Consider the following 15,172-nt stretch of genomic DNA (forward strand, 5'->3'; position numbering starts at 1 on the left):
CTCTCTTAAAAGAATAAAGGAAAAATTACTTAAAAAAACTTAAGTCACTGAATATAAAATTAAACATTTTAATTTTTATACTCATTGCAAAAAATAAAAAGTAGACAATAAGATATTTTTTCCTTAAAGGAAACAAACATTCATTTAAAAAAAGTCAGCAGACTTTGCTTAAAAAAACCTTTTTAAAATAAATTACACTTCTTAAAATTAGGAAAGTCCACTATTAACAATAGTAGATGTATTTTTATTCTTTCTCTGACTTGCTTTCCTAGGTTACAGGATTTTCTTACTCTACAGTTTAATTATTCCTGACACTAAATCCACATTTCACCTTGCTTTTTGCTTTAAGATTTTAGAAGTGCTGCCTTCTTTCTACTCCTTCATTTTCTCCATTTTCAACCTTATTTATAGATTTGTGGATATGAAATAGATCACTTCTATTTTCATATCCATAAAGCCTTATGACATATTACTTTCCCCAAACACAGTTCCCAATGTTAACAATTGTATTTTTTAATTTGCAGTTTTTCCCTGTTGATGAAGTGTTCTCACAATTAGTAACTGGGTTCTTTTTAATATTCAAGTTTGATTGAACAGTTACATTTTGTTACTGAAAACCCATTAATGTTAATGGAAACTACAGCTCACTGAAAGCAGCAGTTTACTTTTACAGAAGTTGTTAAAAACCTAGCCTGGCTTCAAATTTGCTGAACACATCAGTTAACAGTGATGTAATTTTGCAGAAGTGAATATTTTAAATACACTTTAAAACCTTCGATTTAAAAGCTAATCAGTTATATTTACCTGACGACCATATCTGAAAGGAGAGAAAATGAGAACAGAAGTAACTTTGAGAACCAGTGTGATTTCTCTGGACACTGAAATCTCAAGTGGCTTAATTAGAGTTTGCTCGATTTTTGCTTCAGCAAGAGGAATTTACATGGCATTTAGATAATTTATCTACTGGACTAGGTAACAGACAAAAGATTACATTTTCCCTTCCAACATTTGGGAGGTACATTTTTAATGCAACGATTTTAAAAGATCGGTCTAGACTTAAATGAATGAAAATTAGGCTTGTTAACTGTAATGTCTGCAGTCGGAGGTGGGGTGTCAGTCTTGCCTATCTGTGGGCCACCGTCGTCAAACAAAGCTGCTAATTCGAATGTTTTAAGTTTCAAATTGAGAAATATTGTTCTAATGTGGCAACAATGGGGCTGTTGTCCTTTCAAGCACTGCGATTGCGGCTTCCTTACTGCTCGTTTTATGCAAAACGAGTGGCAAGTAATTGTGATTTAATTCTTTTCAAGTAAATTACAGTGAGTGCGTGACACAAAGCCGCGGCGGACCCTGCTTTCTCTGTCAATAGTTGAATTAATGATGGCAGGAGTAAAAACACCAATTGTGCACCACAGCCCTCCCTCGGCCCCCACCCCTGCCAGGGGGAGACCTGCCAATCAGGCCGCGCCACCGTGAGACTGGGAATCCTCAAGGACCCGAGGATCGGGCGTGGAACGTTCCGGAGTCTCGGCGCGGGGGTCGCGGGGGCCCGAGGCGGCCGCAGGGGTCAGTATGTGCGTGCCACCGGCCGGGTGCCCGCCGCGCGGACACCGTGGTCGCCAGGGGTTTATGGCGCTAGGCACTCGCTGCCGAGTGGAGGGCAGAAAGTGTTCCCCAGGGGGCTTGGGGGTCCTGGCGCTCGGTCTATGGGTTAGCTGGGCCAGGCTGGCCTCCCCGGGACTCCCCGGAGGGCTTCCCGAGGAGGCGGCACGGCCCGAGCTAGAGGCGGAGGGGAGGCAAGGCTGCCAGCCGGGTTTGCGGGCAGCGAGGGGTAGCTAGGCTCTGCGCTTCGGGGTCCGAGGGCCGGAGGCCGGAGCGCTAGTTCTCACCCAGAATCTGCGAAGCCCGGGTGGGGAGGAAGCCGCTGGGGGAGGCCCGAGGGGCAGGGCAGGGCAGAAAGGCCGGGTCGCCCGAGAGGATCGCAGGTTGCGACCCTAGGCTGTCTGCAACCTGCCTGAGTGCGAAAAGGGCTCAATAATCACTGTACTGGCCACGAACGTTCAGTGTGATCTGATTACTTCCCGTTGTACTTGAACGAAATCGCAACTTTTTTTCTGAGGCCCAGAGGTTCTCTGTCCTCTAGCATTTGCCTGGATTCCCAATGCCAGGGAGGGAATCCTGCCTGCCCTGTTTTTCAGGCGTAACTTTGGAGGGTGACTTGACCGCTCTAGCCTCAGTTTCCACAGCAATGGGGGTTAATAGTGAAATCCTTCCTTCTAGGGTCCTTGCTAAGTCACTTCAGTCGAATCTGAGTCTTAACCACCGGGTGGACTGTAGCCCGCCAGGCTCCTCACTGCATGGGATTTTTCCAGTCAAGAATACTGGAGTGGGTTGCCATTTCCTCTTCCAGGGGACCTTCCCAACCCAGGGATCACACCCACGTCTCCTGTGGCTCCTGCATTGCACGAGGATTCTTAAGGCCTGAGCCACCAGGGAACCTCTAGGTTCCATTATGAGCATTTAATAAGCTACTGGTAAAGTGCTTAGAATGGTACCTGGAACAAAGGGAAGTGCCCAGAACTGTTGGCAGGGCTTACTTGACCTCAGCTTACTTGACCACCTTCCCTTTTCCTGGATCTCCATAACCAAGTCCCTGCCTCAGGGTCTTTACACTTGCTGCCTGAGCTGTTGCTCTGCTCCTTTCATAGCTTCTGATTCAGGCCTAGGCTCTGAGAGACCTTCATGACTCATCACTGTCACAAAGTTCTTTGTTTCATTCCTAGACATTATCCTTATCTGAATGTTTTTCCTCTATTTGCTTAGCCATTATTGTCTCTTTCATCCCCAAAATGTAAGTTCCATGAGAATGGGAACCGAGTTTGTCTTATTCTCTGCAGGTCCCAGCACCTTGATCGGTGTCTGCCTTTCAGCAGGGGCACAGTAAATTCCTGGAGAATGGATGCGTTCTTCTCACCTGTACCTCAAAGTGGGCGAACAGCTTCATTGCTGAGTGCCCATTCCTGTCATTCAAGATTATAAGTGAAATCATTGGCCCGGAAATAATATATTAAAAATTAAAAAAAAAATAGTAAGTTTCTAAAGATTTCGAGGTTCTCAGGAAGGGTGCTAGACAGTTGGAGATTTTTCTCCATGTCACCATCTTTCTACCTTGACAAGTTTTGACCGTGAGGCTGAAGTTCTCCCTATGGCTCCCTGATCCCGCGAGGTGATAGAGGGACGGTCTGAATTTCCTCCCTAACCTGGGCCCAGGAATCGTGTAGACCTCCACCCCACAGCACAGCAATATCCACGTTCATGCTATCTGCCCTTTAGTGTCACCCTGATGACCACCCCTGCTTCCCCACGACTACATCATGTGCCCTGGCCTTTTGTCCCCAAGCTCCCCTGCCAGAGCTTTTCTGCTCCTTTGGCTGCCCTCTTTGGTATTCATCACAGATTCACACCTGCTTTTTCTCCTCCCAGGAGCCAGTTGCCTTAGACTGGCTCCTGCTGGGCTTGCCAGACCGTCTGAAGGAGCCAGAGAGGCCAGCAGAGGCTGGGTGGGGCTGCCTCAGCAGCTCTGCTCATGCTGGGGAGATGAGTCAGCTGGCTCGGATCACCGGGTCACTGTGTTTCCTTGTCCCGGCTGGAGCCAGGGACAGAGTATTTCTGGAAATCTGGCCAGGCTCCCCATCTCACACTGTGTATTTACTCAGTGAGGTCATTATAAACAATGAGTGTCTCGGACACGATGACCATCCTTGGCCAACTCCTGGCCTAGGGTCCTATCTTTGGGAGAGAATTTGGAGAAGACCTCTGGCTATCTGGAGAACAGAAAGTATAAATACTCAACTCATTCATGGGTGCAAAACTAGCTTCTTAGCACCACTGGATCGGACACAGTAATGGCTGCTGGGGACATAGGTACGATAATAGCTAACATTTGTTTAGCACTTCTCACGTGCCAGAAACTGTTCTAGGTGCCTCTTGTGTGTTACATCACTAAACAAAATACTCAAATCTCAATGAAATAGGTTCTATCATTATCCTCTTTTATTCAGGTGGGAACAGGCTCAGAGCAGACATAGAACTTGCCAAGGTTACCCAGACAGGAAGTACTGGGTCTGAACTTGGAAGCAGAGCCTGCACTTCTAACCAGCACATTGCATTGCCCTCTGTCTTAGTCTCCAAGACGGATAAAATGCAGCTTTGATCATCCAGGGGTACAGGGCATCAGAAGCAAACAGAAGGTAGGTGGGTGGGTATAGTTACCCACACAGGGAATCAGTAGTGACTCGTAATGGTTCTTCCTGTGCACCAGGCCCTGTTCTAATTGCTCTACATACATTATTTGCTCTTTAAATCTTACAGCCCCCATAGCACCCTAGAAATAGGAAGTGACGTCATCCCCATTTTATAGGTAAGACACTGGGAAGTGCAGCCACTCATACCAAGGTCTCAGGGCAAGTAGGTGGCAGAGCTGGGATTGGAACCCAAAAAGGGCCTCTCTCCAGGGCCCATGTTGGTAGCCCTGCCCTGGGTCAGACCTCTGCCCAGCAGTCCCAGTGTTCTGTGCTCGTCCTCAGATGGTTAAGAGGGTGCTGATCCCCTTTGGTGTCACCAGAGACACCCTGAACTTGGAGCCCAGAGCTGCTCCTCACTAATGGAAACCCCAGAGAAGTCTCCATGACTGGAGGTCATGAGGTCAGCCCTCCCCACCTCTCAGAGCTGCTTCCAGGAGTAATGAAAAGAATGGACAAGGAAGAGCCCTGTGAAGTATGAACTCTCACCGCAGAAACACTTGGTTCTGCAGGCCTGGCCTGTGCTGGGTACCCTGGGAGGAGGCCAGGCGACTGACCTACTTTAAAGATCAGGATGTAGGGCCACGAAAAGGGAAGAGGTGATTATTTTAATTGTAAAATGGACAGCTGTTAATGAGGTATTTGGTTGGATGGTTAGAGACTTGTCTGCTACTTTTTTGTTTGTTCATTTCTAAGAGGACTGTACTCTGAGACCCTCAGAGAGCTTCATGCCTGTCCAGGTGCTCAGTGCTTTCTGTGCCCCATCCCTGGGCCCTCCTGCAGTCCTGTGAGGTGAGATGACACTGTGTCCATTTTACAGGCCGAGAAACTGAGGGCTAATGAATGGAGGAGCTGGGCTCCGAACCAAGTCCTGCTGACTGCAGTCCTGGCCTCTCTGCTCTGGAGGGTCCTGGCACAGACCTGGTACAAGGGGGCTGTCCCTCTCTGCTTCTGGTTCTGGACTTCCGGGTTTAGTTGCACTTTTGTCGAGGTGCCCCCTCTCTCGACCTTGGTACTTTTATGCCCTCACCCCTCCTCAGTCCTGGGGGTCCACCACCCACAGACCTCTACTGAGTGTCAGAGGGATGATCCCACTCTCCTCCACCCACCCACCCGCCAGCTTGCTGCTTTCTTGTAAGAGCTTGAAGTCAACCGCTTAACTTTGTGTCAACACCTCTGCCCAAGATAAAGAGATGTCTCTCCATCCCCAGGAGCTCACCCTGTGTGCAGGGGCATCCAGCAGGACTGGGGAGGAGAAGGGCAGGTATCAGTACAGACTGGGCTGCCTTGGTGCCCCATCACATTCACTCCAGGCCTGCTTCTGGTCCTAGGAGCTGAATTTATTTTGGCTTAAATGACACAGTGCTCAGAGATGGTAAATCTCCTTTTATCTGGTGGACTGAATGGGGTTGTGAAGGGGATGTCAGCTGCTCTTGGGCTTGCAGCGCCTGCCTTACATGGGCTCTGCCATGGGGCTTCCAATTTGCAAGTAGCTGATGACTGTACTCATGTGTCAGCCTGCCCCTGGGCACGTGCTCACCCTTAAACGGTGACTTCTTAAGGTAGGGGACAGGCCTGATGCAAGATGGGGGCATGAAGATGAGGGAGACGTGTTCTCTGCCTTGAACTCGTGGGGCGGCCATGGGCAGCTGCAGCTGAGTCAGTACAGGCACTGGAAGGAGGGTTTGCCTATGGAACTGGCTTGGGTTTCCCCAGTTACTAGCCACGGGGTCTTGGGCAAACTACATGACTCCTCTTTGCTTCCATTTTCTCATTCATAAAGCTGGGATAATAGCTGAATGTAGCTCAGAGAATTACTGGAAGAAGTTGATTATTTGTTCCTGGAAAAGCATTTAAAATGGTATCTGGTACAGAGTAAGCAGTCAATAAGTGTTAGCTGACCCCAAAATACAACCTCAAGATTACCTTCTCCATTCACATCTGCCTTCCCACTCAAAATACATAATATGCCAAAGTCGTAAAATGGGATGCCTTTAAAGCTCCATGTTGACAAGAGATAGTCCTGATGGGTATTTTGGGCCTCACCATTCACTACTGTGTGATCCTTTGCAAGTGACTTCATTTCCTGAGTTCCGGTTTTCTTCTCTATAAAATGGATATAAAATAAAATATCTGTTGTTAGTGGTGAGAATTAAGTGAATAATGTACATAAAGCAAACGGTACTTATCATTCTTCCTCATACCCTGTCCCATTTTCCCCCTTCTGTACAAGTTCTTTTGTAAGGCTATGAGATGGGTTCTCCAAACCAGTTTTCCTTCCCTCCTAGGTACACTGGAAGACTACATTTCCCAACCTCCTTTGTGGTTAGAGGCCTCATGTGACTGAGTTCTAGCCAATGAAATTTGGGCAGGAGTAATCTATTCTACCTCCAGGCCCAGGCCCTAAAATGTCTTGTAAGATCTTTCATGCTCCTTTTCTCCTCCATCCACCAACAGAATGTGGCTCAGGGTGACCTTGGAAGCCTACATGGTGAAGATGGTGGAGCCCCTGCCAGCAGAAATCTGTCCTTCACTGCCTGCTGGTTATCAGGCTGCTTGGACTGGGACATGTGTATTAAACCACTGAGATTTAGGGGTTGTTTGTTACTTCAGCTAGCAGTTAGCCTATCTTGACAAATAAAGAATTTTACAGAGACTCTACCTAGTGTATACACCTGCATACATTCATATTATAAGATTTCCCATGTATTTTAGAGCCTTCCTGGCCCCCATCCCCCTTAAGCTCATCTATATGACCCAAGTTAAGAACCAGACCCAGCAATTGTTATTAGTACTGATGGTGAGATAATTCCTGAGAGCAACTTTCTGGCTTCAGAGCTGCCCTGTAGCATAGAGGTTTTGAAGAGAACTCTTTACTAAGAGATTTTAGTGTCAGCCTCCTTTCTCAGGACAGAGGTCTCCTACGCGGGTTTTGCTAGTCATACACTCTCTTTCCGGCTATAGCTGCCAAAGTGCTTGCTTTTGTCCTCCCAGCACATCCACCAGATTTGATGGGTAACACGTTACAGGCTCTGGCAAGGGCTCCTCCCAGCTGAGCCCCTGAGACTTGGCCCAGGTCCCCCTGATAAATCCCTGCCCTCCTTCTGGCTTGGGTGAGATGGGATCCTTCTGTGCTGCCTCCCACTGTTAAATTGAGGGGAGCCTGAAGACTGGGGCTGAAATGTGTATCCATTCCCTCTCCTTAGAGCCAGCTGCAGGGTTGGGGTGTGGCCAATATCATTTGTTTTGCACAGGATTGTTGATTCCAGGGGTCAAGTACCATCTTTATGGTGTTCTGGAAAAAAAAAATCCTCAGCTTGGATGAAGTTTATAAGAATTACAAATAATAAGGATCTTAATATGTTGAATATCTGTTCTGTACCAGGCCTCCTGTTATTTCTTCAGATCCTCTCCATCATCCTGTGAAGTGAGTCTTAAGTAGCCCATGTGTTGATGCCGGCCCAGTGACCCAGACTGCTGGAGGTAGCCTGGAGACTCTAACAGGGATCAATTCAAAGGTAATAACCGTTAACTTTTCCTGAGTTAGGAACTGTGTATCGTGATGTGCTTTTGCTGAATCATTTCATTTAATTTTGATAATTTCTTTATGGAGTAGGAACTACTATTATTTCCATTTCACAGGTGGGAAAACCAAGGCTCAGTGAGGCAAATGATCTCTTTTCCCCAAGGTTTCATGGCTAAAAAAGGTGGTGCCCAGCTTCAAATTCAAGTCACTCTTGCTTTCAAACTTGTACTTTCACTCATGCGGTACCTTGCACTGCCTTGGCTGCCACTTGGAAAGTGCAGAGGGGACCGGGTAAATACACTTCCAGGGGTCATGGCTTTGGGTGGAGAGCCAGCCTGTGGTCAGGTGGACAGCCCACTGAGTCAACACCTGTTATGTACAAAGTCTGACCCCATGCCCCTGATATGATACAGGGGAGGTCCAGACTATCCCATGGCATTGGCGCCCTGGGTTGAGAAGAGAGCTGTGTATCTCTACCTGCAACCTGGATAAGTCAGTGCCCTGGCAAGGATAGATGCCACAAACCTCAGAGGAGAAAGAGAGCACCCAGGGAGGGGCAGGGATGGCTTTCCCATAGAAGTGGGATTAGATGAATCTGCTTTGCCTGGATTTGAATCCCAGCTAGCTCAGTGACTTTGGCTGCTGCTGCTGCTAAGTTGCTTCAGTCGTGTCTGACTCTGTGCAACCTCATAGACGGCAGCTCACCAGGCTCTGCTGTCCCTGGGATTCTCCAGGCAAGAACACTGGAGTGGGTTGCCATTTCCTTCTCCAATGCATGAAAGTGAAAAGTGAAAGTGAAGTCACTCAGTCATGTCTGACTCTATGCGACCCCTTGGACTGCAGCCTACCAGGCTCCTCCGTCCATGGGATTTTCTAGGCAAGAGTACTGGAGTGGGTTGCCATTGCCTTCGCCAGTGACTTTGGAGAGATTACTTAATTTCTCTGAACCTCCATTTTGCCATGTATAAAATAGAGATAGTAAAAGTACATAGCTCAGTTGGTAAAGAATCTGCCTGTGATGCAGGAGACCCCGGTTCGATTTCTGGGTTGGGAAGATCCCCTGGAGAAGAGATAGGCTACCCACTCCAGTATTCTTGGGCTTCCCTTTTGACCCAGCTGGTAAAGAATCCTCCTGCAATGTGGGAGACATAGGTTCAATCCCTGGGTTGGGAAGATCCCCTGGAGAAGGGAAAGGCTACCCACTCCAGTATTCTGGCCTGGAGATTTCCATGAACTAAGTCCATGGGGTTGCAAAGAGTTGGACACGACTGAGCAACTTTCACTTTTTCACCTACCTTGGAGGATTAAATATTAATATATAAAGTGTTTGGCACATAGGAAGCTCTTGATTATATACTTATTTACTCTTTGCATCCTCAGGGACTAGTGTACTTTCATTAGGTAAAGAAAGGAAGCTTAATGTACCAAGTGAGTATTATAAGCAAAGCTTCAGAGCTGAGAAAACGGAGGGTTTTTTTTTTTTTTTTTTGAAAATAATAAATGGCTCAGTTTGGCTGGTTCATATGGGAGCAATAGCAGATGAGGCTAGAAAGAGAGCCTGAGGCCAGATTGGTGAGGCCATGAGGAGCCACTGAGGGGTTTTGAGCTGGGGAGTGTCATAGCCAGAGCTGGGTTTTAGAAAGATAAGGCTGCTGGGTGTAGGGTGGATTGGGTGGGGACTGATGGGAAAATCCTTGTAGAACACTGTTGTCATCAGCCAGGAGAGAGGGCGGTGGCAGCTGGTAGGGCAGGCAGGTGTGAATGGGCACATGGCAGGGGAAGTCCTCTGGAGCTTGGTGCACTATAAGCTTGGTGCCGCATGGGGCGTGGGCTATACACACCCTTGGCCAAAGGCAGGTGTGACAGTGGTGCCCATCCAAGTCCAAGCGAGTGGCTGGGAACCAACAGCAGGGTTTTCCTTTTGCAGGCCCAGGCTTGGGAGGCCGTCCTTCTGGGATCATGTCATCACTGGTATCTTTGTTCCAAGAAAGAGACAAAAGAAAAACTAGAGAAAGGAGGGACCAGCCTCCTTTTGGTCCTGAAAACCCAGGGAGCCTGGTATCCTCAGGGTGGCAAAGCCCTTTAATGGTCTGGAAACAGGTTCCAGAAGACTTGCTTGGAAGTGAGAAAGGAGGCAGGCTCCTTTTGGGTTTTCATCTAGGTTTTTGAAAAGCAAAGCAGGCTGGCGAGAGCCGCCTGTCTAAGGCGTGTTTTATCTTAACCTTTGCATGTAATCCTGAAAGCCCACCTAATCAATTGAAGATCATAAAATATTAGACTTAATGCTGCAAAGTGCTGCTTTTTAATTCACATAACAAGCTCCTAAATAATTCAAATAGCAAACAGACCTGGCAAGTCAATGGTGGGAGGCTGCCTGGATCAGCGGGAGAGTGTCAACACATGCCGCATTTCCCGGATCGACTCCATTTCAAGAACCCTATTAAGTTAATTGCCGGTTTCTGACAGCAGAGAGCATGCTGGGAGCACAGCAAGCTTTATTAGCCTCCGTGGCATCTGGAGACATCAGCCATTTTGCCCCTACTTGCAGGCATCGAGAGCAGCATGGAGAAAAGTAAATCAAATTATGAGACAATAAATGCTTTTGGCAACACGTGGGCATCAGATTCATCGGCGGATACAAAAGAGTTCGAGTGTCAATTGTTGGCTTGTTAATTTTTTTATAGCAACACCGTCTGTTGCGAAAGTCTCACAGGGTGACATGGAACGGTGACATCATTTGGCACTGTCTGGCTGATGTAGGTCGACATTAGTGCAATCGAGGGGCCCCCACTCCCTGGGTGGAGAGAGAGTTTGTAAGTAGAGCAGGAGTTGGGGTAGACATTTAGAGAGCCCTCAAATAGTCCAGCTTCCTGAGTGGCTCAGTGGTAAAGAATCTGCCTGCCAATGCAGGAGATGCAGGTTTGATCCCTGGGTCGGGAAGATCCTTCAGGAAAGAAAATGGAAACCCACTCAAGTATTCTTGCCTGGGAAATCTCGTGGACAGAGGAGTCTGGTGGGCTACAGTCCATGGGGTTGCAAAGAGTTTGATAGGATTTAGTGACTAAACAACAACAGATAGCCCAGCGACTCCACAGAGCCCAAGCATTGCATGTTTAGGATTGTAGGCAGACCTGTCTGGGTTTGGAGACCCAGTGGAGACACCCATGGTGTTCTGGAGGCAGCTGGAGACGGGCAGGCAAGATGTGTGAAGTCAGGGTCCCCAGTCTTCTGTCCATTGGGAGGTTCCAAGTAGGCCATTGTTCCATGGCTAGCTGCTCTCCCCTTGGCAGCCTTGATACATATTGAGTTATGTAGTGGGTCGGGACGTCCTGGCAGCTTGGAGATGTACCAACAGGCGCTGCTCTGTAGAATGGGGATCTGATCTATCCAATGCACATTTCTGCTACATGAGAAAACAGGCAGAGAGAGATTCCTCAACTGTCCCCAGGTCACATAGACAGCCAGTTCTCTTCTGGCATCATCCCGTTTTGTGCTGTTTCTCTTTTAGGCCTTAAGAATGTGGTGCTATGGTGACAACCTAGATTAGATCTAGATTATCATCCTGGTTCAACTGTTTATTGTCTGCCTGACCTTGACTTAAGCTAAGTATGTATAATAACTTCTCTGTCCTTCTATCCTATTGGCAATATGAGGATGAGAGTGCTTACTTGGTGGGAGTTTTATGGACAGCATCGAACTAATGATAGGTGAGCTCGAGAATCTCAAGCTCGATAGCTCGGGACTAAGCATAATGTCATTACCCTCAACTGTGTGGGCGATTCATGTGACTGAGAGAGACGAGCAAGATTATTTATGCTTCTCGATGATTCTTTTACAAACCAACAACCTTCCAATTTATTTGCACATCTGAGTTTTTACATCAAGTTTACGTAAAGTGAGACAAATGATGTGCCCAAGTGTCTCCTCGCCTGAGTCCTGAGATCTAGCCTCAGTGTCTGCAGAAATAACACTTCTTCCAGAATCGGGTCCTTGATATGATAGGAATTCAATAAGTAAGAACATTGTAAATGACTGGTGGAGAGAGGCTGGGGGTAAAATCGGCACCGCTAGAAGTACAGCAGGTGGACTGTCTGTTCTGATCCTGGTTCTCAGACTCCCTTGTGTTCCTGGGGTTACTGCACTTTGATGCTGGGAGGGGTCTTGGAGATGGAGTCTGGCATCCTTGGGAAATTGCCGCTCAGAAAGAGTTGGTGACTAGCCTGAGGTCACACAGCTAGACAGCAGCGAAGCCAGTGACAGGGGCTGGGTCTCCTCCTGCCAGTCCTCAGTTAGGATTGACCTTTATGGCATTAAAGCTGATTCCACTTCGCCTGGGAAAGAGAACAAGTGTATACATACGCATGCGTGATTAGTCGTATCTGCCTCTTGGTGACCTCGTGGACTGTAGCCCGCCAGATTCCTCTGTCCACAGGATGTCCCAGGCAAGAAGACTGGAGTGGGTTGCCATTTCCTCCAGGGGATCTTCCCGACCCAGGGATCAAACCTGTGACTCCTGTGTTTCCAACACTGGCAGACGGATTCTTTATGACTAGTGTCACCTGGGGAGAATGTGCCACAGCCCCAAGACCTCTCTCTGAAAATAATAACATCAATGCGTAACTAATCTGTAATAATCACAACTGTCATTCCTAAGGGCTGAATTTCAGGGACTTGATTCACATTATCCATGGAGCCCTTTGTGGTGGGCATTACTGGGACTCCCATTTTTCAGAGAAGGAAGCTGAAGCTCAAGGGTTAAGTGGTTTTGCCCAAAGTGACACAGCTGTTAAGATTCAAAGGTAAGACTTGAACCAAGGCTCATGCAGACTTATGTTCTTTTCCTGCGGCAGCACCCTGCCCCACATTGGATTTTGGCTTAGGTTGGAGGTCTCTAGAACGTAAAACAGGGAGGGATGGATCACTGCCCAGGGCTAGAACAAGCCAAGATCAGTGGGCACTAGTGAGAAGATGCTGTTGGATGCTCCCCTGGCACCGGGACGTTCTGCCCCCTTACATACCACCCCCACTTGTATTTCCTGCCAAGCATGGGTTAGTAGCCAGGGACACAGAGCAGTCTCTAGTAACTCAATATATATGTTAGTTACTAGATATATATTGCACCCAACAGAAAACTCCAAAAATAGTGGCTTAAATGCATAAAGGTTTTCCCTCTAATGTACAAGAAGTCCTGGGGAGGCTGGTGTGGTGACCTCACGATCATGTGGGGCCCAGTCTGTGTCTCTCTTCTTGCTCTGCCATTCCCAACACTTGGCTTCCATCCTCGGTGTGCCAAGATGTCTGCTGTTGCTCCAGTCATTGCGTCCACATTCCAGGCAGCAGGAAGGAAGGAACAGGGTAAAACAAAGGGGTCTTTCTCCTGTCATCTCTTCTTCCTTTCAAAGAACCTTCCCTGAAATCCTCTGTGAGTTTCTCTTGTTTCAGTGACCACACCTTAGCCACATGGCCATACTTAGCAGGAAGCAGAATCTTGAACTGGACATATCGCTACCTCAAGAATATAGAGCTTGTGAGCAAAGAGTAATGGAAGAAGCAGAGGCAGACCCTGCCATGGCACGATTCTGTGGCACCTCTCCTACTTGCAAAGTGCTGATGACTGAGAACAGTCACGTTTTGAATTAGAGAAAACTCTAGTTAGCTCTGATCCGAGTTTTGTTTAATGCATGTGGAGATAATTGGAAACGCCCAGGGATGCCTCAGACCTAGGGTTGGAACCACTGTGCTTTCTGGGGCTGTTTGTTTCGGGGATGGCAACAATGATGAAATCAACAGTAATTCACACTGTCAGCAACTTTCATCCTTCACTGTCCCTTTTCAAAATACAAACACGTTTATTTCTCTGGATTTCTGCTGTTCATGATACATTTATTCTGTGGGTCTTCTGAGGTTGATTGGAGGATGTGTTTCCTGTTCTGGAGGAGTCACATGATTAATGGGCTGTAGAAACAAACACAGACACCACTGAGTCAGCTCCACCCATGTCCCAGGCTCTGTACATGTGGCACGTCATGTTACTCTCACAACATGAGAATATGGGAGAGGGATTATGATCCCATTTTACCAATGAAAAGTGGAGGCTCAGAGAGGCTAAGCAACTTGACCAAGATCACACAGCTGGTGCTTTGGAATGAATGTGTATCTCTCCCCTCCTCCCACTCACCCCCCCACCACTGCAGTTCATATGTTGTAACCCTAACCCCCGATGTGATGGTATTAATATCAGGAGGTGGGCCTTTGGGAAGTAATTAGGTTTGGATGAGGTCATGAGGATGGAGCCCCATAATGGGATTGGTGCCCTTAAAAGGGGATGAAGATTGCAGAGCTCTCTCTTTCTCTGCCAAGTGAGGACATAGTGAGAAGGTGGCTGTCTGCAAGCCAGGAAAAGAGCTGTCACTGCACACTGACCATGCCAGCACCCTGATGTTGGACTTCCAGGCTCCAGGACTGTGAAAAATAAGCATCTGCTGTTCAATCCCTCAGTTTGTGGCCCTTTTGTTGTAGCAGCCTGAACTGACTAGGGGCTTCCTAGGTGATAAGGTAAAGAATCCACCTGCCAATGCAGGAGATGCGGGTTTGATCCCCGGGTTGGAAAGATCCCCTGGGGGAGGGAGTGGCAACCCACCCCAGTATTCTTGCTGGGGTAATCCCATGGACAGAGGAGCCTGGCAGGCTACAGTCCATGGGGTCGCCAAGAGTCAGACATGACTTAGCAACTAAGCTCGCATGTGTGCAGAGCTGACCAGGACAGCTGGTCGGTGCAAGAGCTGTGCTTTCCCTCACACCACGAGCCCACCTCATACATCCCCATCCTTCACGCTCCTTCCCCATTGCCGACGACGACAACAGGGCCGTCACTGAGACCTCCAAGCCTCTGCTGTCTTCTGAAGTCCCTTCTTACCTCCAGCTCCTCCTTCTTGCTCCTCAAGCCCTCTTCTTTCGGAAAGACCCCTTGAAAACTTGCCATAGGAATCCAGTTCCATTACCTGCCCCTGTGTGGGTTCTGCCAGCCACGCCTCCTTTCTGGCCCTACCTGGCGCATGCTCTGGTCCAGCCCATGTTCCCGCATCTCAGCTCATCAAGTCATCATAGTCCACATCACCTGCTACCTAGGACCAGAGTCCGTAAATAGGAACAAAACATAGGTGGTCCCCGTCCCCTGCACTCATCCCCAGCTCACTGAGTGAAGCCAATGACTCTGAGGACAAAACCAGAAGCCCCTCTCCCTGCAGCCCCGAGAGGCAGGGAGGGCTGTGTGTGCAGCTGGGGCCTGGCTGCCTGCCGACGCTGCTCACATCCTCATATACATAATCTAAATATATACTTTGAA

General features: G+C 48.1%; 1 long non-coding RNA gene across 2 annotated transcripts in view; it reads left to right on the forward strand.

The window, feature by feature from the left end:
* The first annotated feature begins 1,036 nt into the window (after window positions 1-1,036).
* LOC101901937 (uncharacterized) overlaps window positions 1,037-15,172 on the forward strand; it is a 62,990-nt gene continuing 48,854 nt past the window's right edge. The window contains exons 1-3 of one of the 2 annotated variants that reach the window (XR_815773.4): window positions 1,037-1,566; window positions 7,687-7,819; window positions 9,755-11,055. This is a non-coding gene — a long non-coding RNA (uncharacterized lncRNA). Of the gene's footprint in view, window positions 1,567-7,686; window positions 7,820-9,754; window positions 11,056-15,172 lie in introns of those variants that run through there. The other variant, XR_003032807.2, reaches the window with a different exon arrangement.

This window comes from Bos taurus, chromosome 26, assembly GCF_002263795.3.
Source record: "Bos taurus isolate L1 Dominette 01449 registration number 42190680 breed Hereford chromosome 26, ARS-UCD2.0, whole genome shotgun sequence".
NCBI lineage: Eukaryota > Metazoa > Chordata > Mammalia > Artiodactyla > Bovidae > Bos > Bos taurus.